General features: G+C 49.8%; 1 protein-coding gene across 3 annotated transcripts in view; it reads right to left on the bottom strand.

The window, feature by feature from the left end:
* Positions 1–1,356: 1,356 nt before the first annotated feature.
* The window catches only part of CCDC62 (coiled-coil domain containing 62), a 498,667-nt gene continuing 488,550 nt past the window's right edge, over positions 1,357–11,473 (bottom strand). For all 3 annotated transcript variants that reach the window (XM_069619632.1, XM_069619633.1, XM_069619634.1), the window contains one exon: positions 1,357–2,192. The gene's annotated coding sequence lies outside the window, so the exon portion shown is untranslated. The remainder of the gene's footprint in view (positions 2,193–11,473) is intronic.

Below are 11,473 nucleotides of genomic sequence, written 5' to 3'. Positions count from 1 at the left end.
TATGGGAAACCTAGAAAGAAAAATCCATATAACATTTGATATAAAAGGAACTAATTCCCCAATAGTGCAGTTCTCCAGGCAGAAATTTACTCATAACTTCTCAGCCTTTTTGGCAGGAAATTGAACACTGCAAAACATGAGATGATGGTGGTAGACATTACTAATAAATATTGACCGCTACATTGTGCTATGCATTAGTGCTGCATTGCCATAAAGAGATTTTTTTTGTTTTGTAGTGCAAGCTGTGACTGTTCTCTGGTTGGCTCTCGGGGTGAAGGGTGGGTTAGCTATAGGGGGTGGGTGGCACCACCCTTTAAGCAATGTTCAGCCTGAGGCAGTGCAGGGAGGGTCCTCTGGATTGCATCAACAGAACTCTCTTGTGCAGCAGAGACTTACGTGAAGCACACACAGTCTTGTCCTCCAACGGACAGGACTATGAATCTGTGGTGCCTGGTGATAATACCATCTTCCCTATGTGCATTGAACCCAAAATCATCCCTGGACACAACTTGGTGAACTGTCCATAAATCCTGGGCAGATTAGAAATGCCAGATGTGCGTTTGGTGGAAGCGTGTGGCTCAGGAATACCCAGGAGCAGTGCAAAGAAGCCCAGATGTGAAGATGGAGTATTTATTGAGTTTCTCCCAAAGGGAGGAGCCAGATGTGGGAACATAGGAAAAAGGGGAGGTTTTATTGAAATGAAACTACCCCAAGTAGGAGAAACTGTATGCTGACTGGCGCCTAGAAATCCCAACTTCATGAGAATTCCCAAAAGCGGCAGACAGGAAGCCATAGGAGAAGGGAATGTGGACAAGAAAGCAGCCCAGACTGCAGGCAAGACATCCCAACCTAGCATCCAGTCCCAAGCCGATACCCCATCCACACCTCATCCCAAAGGACCTCTTCACTGTTGCCACTTTAAGCAACCCCTGCACGGCTCCCCATGCTACACATACTGCCTGTATATTCAAAGCTATATAAAAGGTAGCCTGTATAAGGGTCTACAAAAGCTAAATTCGGAATATATGCATACCTTAAAAAATACTAATAGAGTGAAAATGTTTTGTACTATTTTGTGAGCATTTTGCTACATTCTAGAACAAATAGCCCGTCTAAATTCTGAAATCTTTATGGTTTGGCATTCCTTGTGATCTAGGATGGGGTCTGGAACATGCCATGTCGAGCCAATAGTGGTACAATCCACAGCCACATACTGAAGAGGACATGCAACGTGGATACAGCTATTCAATTATAAGCCCCGGTGCTGGGCCCGTGAGACCACAACCACTCTACAGAACACATGAACATTTACACCACAGAATGAATCTATAGCACACAAGAACATACACATGTAGATTTGGTGTGTATTTCATTTATAAATATGTTCAGTACAATACTATATAGGCAATAACATGTAAAAATATTTTTTAGATCAAAATTAAAATGATTGGTCAACACTATTTAAAAACATTAATATAAAAGTTACACATTTTATGTGATTAACATTTGTATGTAGGGTGGTTTTGCTCATTCTCAGCATAAAATAACATTACAGGTGTATTTTTAGAGTGCACATTCACCCCCAGAGGGGCATCTTGGCGCTATTGACAGATAACAGATGTTTATTGTTACCCAACTTAATGGTACTCAATTTTTCGACCTCGGACGGATGAAGGGCGGAGTGGACCTGCTGGGATTCGAACCTTTGACCATGAGGTCAAACACAGGTCCTTGTAGAGGATGCATTAGTCACCTGAACCACAAACCCGGCTGTCAAAAAAAAGACAAAACATGCAATTCCTATATGCAAAACCATTCAGCCTTTTCTAAATGGAGGCATTTCATAATTCGTAGTGATTGACTTTTAATAAAAGAAAAAGGGGATCCAGAGCAAAAGTATTATACACAAAGCATTATTATAGGATTTCTAAAAAACAGTGACCGATCATAATACTTTTCACTACAGAACAAATGTTACGAATTAACGAAAAAGGTTATATAAAAAACCATCTGCATATCAAAAGGCATGCTACATACAGGGCAACAATGACAGTATCCTGGGACTTTAACACTTTCATAATTTTGAAGGAGAGGGCCGTTTTGTAAACGACGAGGCACAGCCAGAGCGGATCCCTTCGCATTCTTCTGTGTTTGGCCTGTTTGCTCCGTTCACTCAGAATCAAGTCAACATCCTGCAAACAGAAGAGAAGAGGTTATACAAAAAATGGATCAAACTAAATCTCATATGCGGCAAACAATTACATTTCACCACCATGAAAACCTTTACGCCACCCCAGGGATCACCAAGTCCTAGATAATACAGAATGGCCGGCGGAATCCTAAGAAAAGATTAAACGGGACAGCACAAGCGCCGATCTTGAATTTTTATTAACTAAATGAGGCCTACAAATCTTCAACAGGGTTTTCAGGTCATGCTGGACCACATAGGTGAGATTAAAGGGTAGGAAAAATGTTTCATCGAACAAAGCTTGATGCAAAACCTCCTTGCGGGTGTGTAGCTGTGAACCTGCCATTATTCCCATTAACTGGTCGAGGGCTTAAGAAGAGCCTCAGAGGACATTGCTCCGAGTCAGCAGATCGGCCTGTTGATTCTAGAGAGTCCAAGAGTGGCAGATGAACCGATCGCCGCCTGCCTGGATTTAGGGCTTAAACAGACTGAGCAGACTGCAGAAGGAAAGGCAGAAGGAGGCGGGATGGTTTCTGAATTTACGAGCAGCCTTACTGCAGCTACCCAGTAATGCACATTCTAATTCTACAGACCACAGAATGCTGCAATGTGTCTAATGTGGTGGGCTCTCAGTGTTGCATACATGCAAAATCCAAACGCCTCTTATCAAATCACACTTCACGTTATTGCTCTTTAAAAACGGGGCGGTCAGCACGGACTTTCACCTTCCATCAAATAGTTGTATGCTAGATTCTCCATTAGTGTTACTTTGCCAATGTTGGATCCTGACTCTCATGCTTGCTCTACTCATCTGCAGCCATCGTCCACTCGCTCGTCTTTATTTCGCCACGCCAAGACATCTTTCAAATTCCTTTTTATGTCAAACCTCCCAGGGCGAGTTCCTTAAAACCAAAGAAAGCAAAAAACGGAATGTATCGTTCCCGTGGAGCATTGGCCTCTGAAATGTACGATAAGTTGCCGGCTCAGCTCACACGTAAAACAGTTCCCCACTAAAAAAAAAAGGCAGAACAAAAAAATCTTATAGAAACAATTATTCCCATCAGGTGGTTGTTCAACCCCTCAGCTATGCCCCATTGACCCCATCACCAGCTGATCAAACAAGGGGAGTACAGGAAATGAGCATGAAAGAATGGAGGCCGCGACGAAGACGGTCATTTAAATGTACACATTGAGAATACACATCGGTGCATGGATGGGATAGACGCTTCATCGTGTGTTCTTTCCTTGTAAAAATGACAACCGAAAAGAAATGACGACTAAACTGAGCACTTTGTAGAATTGAGGGTACTGCGCCTTGGCTTTTCACTTTGGAAAGAGCGTGTCCAACCCTTTCGAGCAGTGATGGTGGATTCACCGTAAATCAGGAATTCTCTGGCGTCTCAAGAGCCATCGCATATGGAAACAGTTACATTCATGGTTAACTCCGAGTCTGGTGAGGTCGTGGGGGGGTCCAAGTAATTAATAATGTGTGGGTAATGTGCCATCTAGTGGCACGATGGAAAACTGCGTTTCATAACCGTTTTAAAAAGGGTATGCACAGCACACCTTGCCTGCACGTGTTCCCAAAAAAAGGAAGACGCACTTGATCTGGGCGTTTATATAGGATTCGCAGGCAGTGTTTTGGCGCTGGTTATTTCGGCGCTACTCCCATTTCGCATCCCCAGTTTGCCACGTTCAACAGGAGGCAGGAGGCTGTGGCGCTGCCCTGTGAAGGGATGCGCACGTGGCGGCGTGACGTTGCTCGCCGATGCGTGCAGCATAAATAAACAAAGGCGTTCCCGGCCGCATCAGAGCGACCGGGAAGCCCGAGCCATACGGATGTATGAGCTGGGGGCTTACGAGCATCGCATGGGGGTCAGGACAAACCGCCAACAGTGGCGACGAGTGGGGGATGATGCCTGAGGTGCCTGTGTGCTCACGCCCATGAGTGCGACTAGTGATGAGGACGGTGAATTGCCATCAGTGCGCCAGCAGCCACCTCAGGACGGTGGGCTAGCAGCTGCCCAACAGCAACCGCTCCAGGTCAGCGGGCAACCAGCAGCTCCGCAGCAGCCGCCTCAAGACGGCGGACGACCAGCAGCCATACAACAACCTCCTCAGGCTCAAGTAGGAGGTCAGGCTCCAGTGCCTCAGGCGCCACCAGTGGTGCAACCCGTTGCTCAGCCAGGACATCTCATCATGGCACAGGCGCGTGCCCATGCGGCCGTCCAGCCCATCCCTGAATTTGATGTCTCGGGCCCGCCGTCCAGCTTGGGGCCCAGGTGGAGGAGGTGGGTTGACCGCCTCGACATGTAATTTAGGGCCGCACAGGTGACTGATGACGACAGCAGGCTTGGTTCAGGAGACATTTGAGTCTCTTCCACCAGGGGATGGATCCTATGCAGCGGCAAAGGCAGCACTTCAGGCCCATTTTCTGCCACTTGCCAACTCGGATTACGAACGATTCGTCATGCTGTCTGCAAAACAAAAAGATGATGAGACTTTGGACACCTTCTATGGGCGCCTAAAGCGCTTGTCGCTCGCCTGTGCTTGGGGTGATGCAGATGACATAAGAACTATGCTCATCCAGGCGTGCTCCTCGGGCAAGCTCAGAAGACAGGTCTTAAGAGAATCCGGCCTCACGTTGCCATGCATCCTGGAGCTGGGGCGGTGCCATGAGGTGTCTGAGGCTCGGGCAGCGAGGATGGAGGCTGGATCGCGCTCCATCAAGACGGAAGAGGTGTGTGCCACGTGGCGGGGTGGCAGAGGATTCCGGAGACCTGGTGTGGGGCCCCGTGACAGAGCCAGAATAGCGGGTGAGTCCTGCCAAAAGTGCGGGTACGACCTTCCCCACCCAACGGAATGCCCGGCGGCCGGAAGGACATGTGGAAGGTGTGGGCTGTCAGATCACTTCTCCCGGTTGTGCAAGGCAGCCCTACCCGTGATGGTGCCGAGAGGCCCGGCCCGGGTTTCGCCAGAGTCGCCCTCCGAATGTTGCCAGGTGGACCAGAGTGAAGAGGATGCCCAGGTGGAGGAGGCAGACGAAGAGGAGGAAGAAACCATCTTCTTTGCCTCCAGTGTAGGAGCCTTGAAAGGGAAGAACAGAAGACAGCCAAGGTGTGTGGTGGAGGTCAACAGGTCGCCAGTCCCGGTCCTTGTCGACACGGGAGCCACGGTCAACGTGATGGCCCGTGGGCATTACGACGCCATGGACGTGCCTCCCAGGCTGGTTACACCGAAAGGTCGCATCTTTGCTTTCGGGGGTCTGGAACCCATCCCACTGGACGGTGCCTTTGTGGCGAAGGTGGCGCATGACGGCTCGCAGATCACGGCATGCTTCTATGTGATGCCGGTAAGCACTAACACCCTGCTGACCTGTGCGGCGGCTGAGGCCCTCAGCATCGTCAGTTTTGCATATTCAGTGTATCTGAATGACATTAATGACCTGCTTGATAAGCATGCAGCCCTATTCACCGGGATCGGACGGATGGCTGGTGACCCAGTGAGGTTGCATATAGATGAATCAGTGCAACCCATCGCCCTAAAACATTGCAGGGTACCTTTTCACCTTTGTGGACAAGGAGCTGGACAATCTTGTGAACCTCGACATAATTGAGAAGGTGGAGGGTCCGACTCCCTGGGTGGCTCCGATCGTCGTAGCAAGGAAACCCAAACAACCAGAAGCCATCCGAATCTGTGTCGATATGAGGCTGCCGAACAAGGCCATCAAGAGGGAGAGGCACCTCACTCCAACAATTGATGACATTATTGCCGAAGTACAGGGTGCTCGCTTTTTCTCTAAGCTGGATCTCTGAGCGGGCTACCACCAGGTGGTCCTACACCCTGAATCAAGGTACATCACCATGTTTACACCACACCCGGGACTGTACCGCTATAAAAGACTGAGCTTTGGCGTGTCCTCGGCAGCAGAGGTTTTTCAGAATATCATCCGGGGTGCCCTCGCAGACCTAGAGGGCGTCCTGAACATCAGTGATGATATCCTGGTGTTTGCCAGGACAGAGGTGGACCACCTGTGGAGATTGGCGAGGACCTTTGAGAGGCCGCACTCGTTGGGCCTCACCCTTCACAAAGAAAAATGTGAATTCCTGCACCCATCCATTGAGTTCTTTGGCTTTGTGTTTAAAGAGGGGGGGTGTCACCAGACCCAAAGAAGGTCCAGGACATTAAAAATGAGCAGCCACCTGAGTCGGTATCTGACATAAGAAGTTTCCTCGGCATGATCACATACTGTGGACGGTTTATTCAAAACCTTGACTCCAGATCTGAACCCCTCAGGGCCCTGACGAAGAAAGACTCTACCTGGCACTGGGGCCCTCTTGAACAAGCAGCGTTTGATGACTTCAAGGATGCGCTGGCGGCTGACGACACAATGGCGTTCTTTGACCCTGCATTACAGTCGGAAGTCATTGTGGATGCCAGCCCCTTCGGCCTGGGCGCCGTACTCACTCAGATTGGTCGTGATGGGGGAGTCCGGCCAGTGGCCTACGCCAGCAAGGCGCTGTCGGAGACGGAGCAGCGATATTCGCAAATCGAGCACGAGGCACTGGCGGTGCTCTGGGGCTGTAGACATTTCAGGTTAAATATCCTGGGGCGCCCGGTGACGGTTGTGACGGACCACAAGCCTCTGCTTCCCATCCTGGCTGGGTCATCGTCCAAGCCGCAGGCAAGGATCGAGAGGTGGATGCTCGCTCTCCTGGAGTACGGGGTCACCCTGGTGTACCGCCCCGGGGCAAACAATGCAGCACATTATCTTTCTCGAAAACCGGGTGCACAGGGGGGAGAAGAGCAGGACACCTGTGCTGAAGAGGCCGATGACAAGGTCCGCATGGTGATGGAGGCGGCCACGCCGAATGCGATGCCCCTGGGGGAGCTCCAGGTAGCAGCAGCAGGAGATGAATGCTTTCAAATCTTGAGACAGTCCATGCAGTAAGGCTCCTGGAAGTCGGTGCTGGGTTCCTTGGCGGGGCACACTCGGGAAGCCAAGACTGGGCTGGAGCAGCTGTGGAAGGTCAGGAAGGAACTGTCATTCTCAACGTCTGGCCTGCTGCTCAGAGGTGATCGCATTGTCGTGCCTCAGTCCAAGGTGAGGGACGTGATCACCCTTGCTCACCATGGACACCAGGGCGCTGCAAAGACCAAGGCCAGATTAAGACTGGAAGTATGGTTCCCAGAACTTGAGCGGAAGGTGGACGACTTTGTGGCGGCCTGCGTCTGGTGTCAGGCGGCATCTCCTTTGCAACGAGAGCCTGTTATAGAGGCGATGCTTCGAGGAACGCGACCCTGGGAGGTAGTCCATGCAGACTTCGGGTCTACGATGGGCACACACTTCTTGGTGATCGTCGATGAGTACTCCAGGTACCCTGAAGTGGGGTTTGTGGAGTCGGTGGCCTTCGAGCATGTGGTGGTGGCCGTGGAGAAGGTGTTTGCAGCTCATGGTTTCCCCCACACCTTGTGCTCTGACAACGGGGCGCCGTTCCAGAGCGAGCGGTTCTCGGAACTGATGGACAGCTGCGGGGTACAGCACAGGAAGATCACCCCTCTGTGGCCAAGGTCAAATGGCAAAGCCGAACGGCTGATGAGAACACTGAACAAGACCTTCAGGATTGCCCAAGGCCAGGGTCAGTCCCTCCAGAGAGCCCTCTATCAGTTCCTGCGGGTGTACCGCACCACCCCGCATGCGTCGACAGGAGTGGCCCCAGCCGAGGCTCTCTTCAAGCGGTGCCCTCTGGGTTTGCTGCCCGAGGTGGGGCAGAAGGAGCCGGGGGTAATCGATGACCAACAGGTGGAGGTGGACAGCCGAGTGAGGATTGAGCAGGAAATGCACGGCGGGGGCTTCGCCCACAGCGGCTGGTGCCGGGTGATGAAGTCCTCCCATGGAAAGCTCTCCCTTCCCTATGAGCCGGAGCCGTTGGATGTTGTAGCGGTCAAGGGGTCCATGGTGATAGCCTCAGATGGAAGATCAGCTGTCACCCGCAATGTGAGTTTCTTTAAGAAGTTAGGGGATCCGAGAACTGACCCTCCCCATGATCCAGACCTGGTGGAGACCCCTGAAGACAGGAGAAGAGACCTTGCGTCTAAATGAGTCCCCTGCCCGGGGAATGCCTGTGGACAGACTACCCATGCCAGAGGTGAGCGGGAGGTATCCCCAGAGGGCTGGGCGAGGGAAACCTGCTCCCCTCAGCGATTACATGCTGGGACACTTATCTGATCAGTCCGAGGCTGTAGACTGCTAAGTAAGGGGACGCGGGTGGATGCTAATAAAGGGGCGTGTGGGGAAACTGTTATTGAGTGTTTGTATTAGTAGTGCTATTTGGTTAGCAGTGCGTATTATTAAAGTAGTAGTAGTTGTCCTCCCGAGAAAAGGAGGAGTGTGGCTCTGCCCCGTTAAGAGACGTGCACGCGGCGGCGTGGCACTGCATGCCACCGCGTGCAGCATAAAAAAAACGGGGCGTTCCCGGCCACGTCAGAGCGACCGGGAAGCCCGAGCCATACGGACGTGTGTTCTGTGGTCCTTATGAGCTGGGGGCTTACGAGCATCGCATGGGGGTCAGGACAAACCCCCAACAGAGGCTATCCACGCCGGAATAGCACCACAAACAGTAACATCAGGGGAGCAACGAAACCTAAATGTCAGGGGGTGGAGGAGCCAACCCTTGAAATGTTGGGAGAGGAGCAACTTCAAAGACGGTGGGGGGGGGGCAAACTTATTTGTGTGTGGGGCATCTAACTTCTTTACGTATTCTAATGAGACTATTCTAGTGCAGCTTTAATGTAAGCAGTTAACTCTCTCCTTTCAGCCTGATCGCACCCACTTAAGGATTGCTGTGAGTATGAGCGGTCCCCTGTCCGCTCTTTATCCTTCTAATTACTGTCCTGGCATGCAAGTGCTAACCCCCACATCATGATTTCAATTGCCTAAAAATGTATGCATATGAATACAGGTGCCAACAGTGAAATAAATGCTTTGTTACTGGGCCTTTGTTAACAGCGAAGCCCAGGCACCGTTTAACATTGGTGTCCTGTTCTGTCCAGCGACAGCTCTGTAGGTCAGCCAGGTCCAATCAACATAGCCCAAAATTTCTGGTGGGTGGGGGAGTTTGCTGAAGCCCTGTGAGCTCAATGGTTTTGCGTCACCAAGTAATATCCTGGTGCACAGACCTATCCACGCTGGGATGTTACTGTTCGTTTAAATATATATTCATCCTAAGCACTAATAAATGAGTGCTTTGGATGACAGTATATTTAAGCCAAACACCACACTCAGTACATGGAACCATTTACAACTCCATGTGTATGCCGCGTGTGATGTTTGGCTTAAATATACTATTATCCAAAGCTCTGTATTTATTAAAACTTGGGATGACAATGTGAGCAACCAGAAGGCATCTCACCCACTAGTCCCCGGGGATCTGTCATCCAGGTGGCCAGGACACGGCCATCCCTTTACAATCCAGTTCCTGGGGGTGGAACAGTGTGGGAGGATCACCTGGGTGAGGGGTCTTCGGGGAGTGGGATCCCAGATGATGAGACGCGGTATCCCCTTCCTTGTAACACCTTTGCCTCATCCTACCTGGTAGGATATTTAGGAACTCGGCCCCCCACCCCTTTTACATCAAACACTTTCTCACTGACAGACCACTCAAAGGGAAAACACAATAACACCCACGTCGTATACCTGATGTGTCCCAAAACAATGGCCAGGCAAGTTCAGGCAATCACTGAGATCACACACACCTGACTTCCATTACACTTCCCCACACGGATAAAAGACGGAGCACAAGAGCACACTTTGAGCGAGGCAAAACACACGAGGAAACAGCAGTTCCAAGATGCCAGTTTAACAAGAGGAGAAAGATGGCAAAACGGAAAGGGATCACGAGAAGAGAAGTACCCTTGACCTTTTTGATAAGGAACCCTTGCTTTCATGGGTCCACGAGATTGGAAAACATAATACCAGCAAAACCAGCTGCAGAATCCTGCATTGTGTGTCAGAGATACCCTCCTGCGTCAATCAAGGCGGGGAGAATCACCAGCCACTGTGGGACTGTCCTTGGCTGCAAGAACAAAGCTGCTTCAGTGAAAACACCACATCCAGTGAGTTGGGGAGATCGGCACAAGACCGGTCTGTGTTGAAGCCATGGTTGCAAGCAGCAACATTGTATGGCGAGAGCTGAAAAGAACATTGTTAAAACGCATGTGATAAGAGACGCAAGTGAAATTAAACTGCCGTTGAATGAATGAACTTTAAAACAAGCTACAATACCTTTGCCAGAGTGGTCCGGCACCGTGTGGGTGCTCAAACAAAGGTCCCTCAAAAGGTAACCAGCTGAGGAGTAACAAAAGTAGATAAATTTGATCCGAGCCCGGCGGAGGAAGATCATTTGAAAGTGAACAAATAACTGTGAATGGAAGTGGTCCAGTGACGGATCAAGGAAAATCCTGCGCATAGTCGAAAATCTTTGATTTTGATGAAATGGAGAACGTTTGGAAAAAAACACAAATCTGGTCTGAGGCCGGCAGAGGGAGACCAATTGAAGATTTTGTGTAAAAGTGGGTCTGAGCCCTGCTGAGATGGAACCAGGGTGAATTGAAAATCACCCAAGAAGTTGTACATTAGAATCCTGAGGAGAAAGGAACCTTTGAATGTTTGTCGCATCAGGCCCTCTGAGGTAAGAGACTTTGAATGGCAAAGAGACTTTGGTACAGAAGGGCCGGATACTGAGATTTGAACTGCATCCTTGTGGTAGAGAAGCCAGAGACCGTGCTAAGCTCGAGTGTGCTGCATTGTCCCGTGCTGAAAACATGCGTAAGGGAAGCCAATGGCTTGAATATCCTAACTATAATTGCTTGAACACTTTTCTTTTGCATAACATGGTTTCCCACACTATTGTATTTATAAGTAAGGATTGGCAATAGGATTATTTGTATAGGTCCTTTTATTTTGATAAGACATGACAAGACACCAATAGGACTGAGTTTTTATTTTATGGTTGTAGCTTGCTCCCAGCTTTAGATTTAGGATTAGATGAGTGTTTTTCAAACTCAGTTGAAGTTCAATAAACATCCTTGAACTGTCATCACGTGTGTCTGTTATAGTGTTTGAACAATCTATTTATCAAACAGTAACATCCCAGCGTAGGTCTATGCGCTGCAGGGCTCAAGTACTGAAAAGTAAAGTGGTGGGATTCTGACATACACAATGTAAAGTGACATCCGAAGAAGTGAACATATCCTAAAGTGAAATGTGGAAATTCCATTCAATTT

The sequence above is a fragment of the Ambystoma mexicanum genome, chromosome 10 (assembly GCF_040938575.1).
Source record: "Ambystoma mexicanum isolate Mex_15411 chromosome 10, UKY_AmexF1_1, whole genome shotgun sequence".
Lineage (NCBI taxonomy): Eukaryota > Metazoa > Chordata > Amphibia > Caudata > Ambystomatidae > Ambystoma > Ambystoma mexicanum.
Note: the sequence above shows the minus strand (reverse complement) of the source record. Positions and strands in the feature narration are given on the sequence as shown.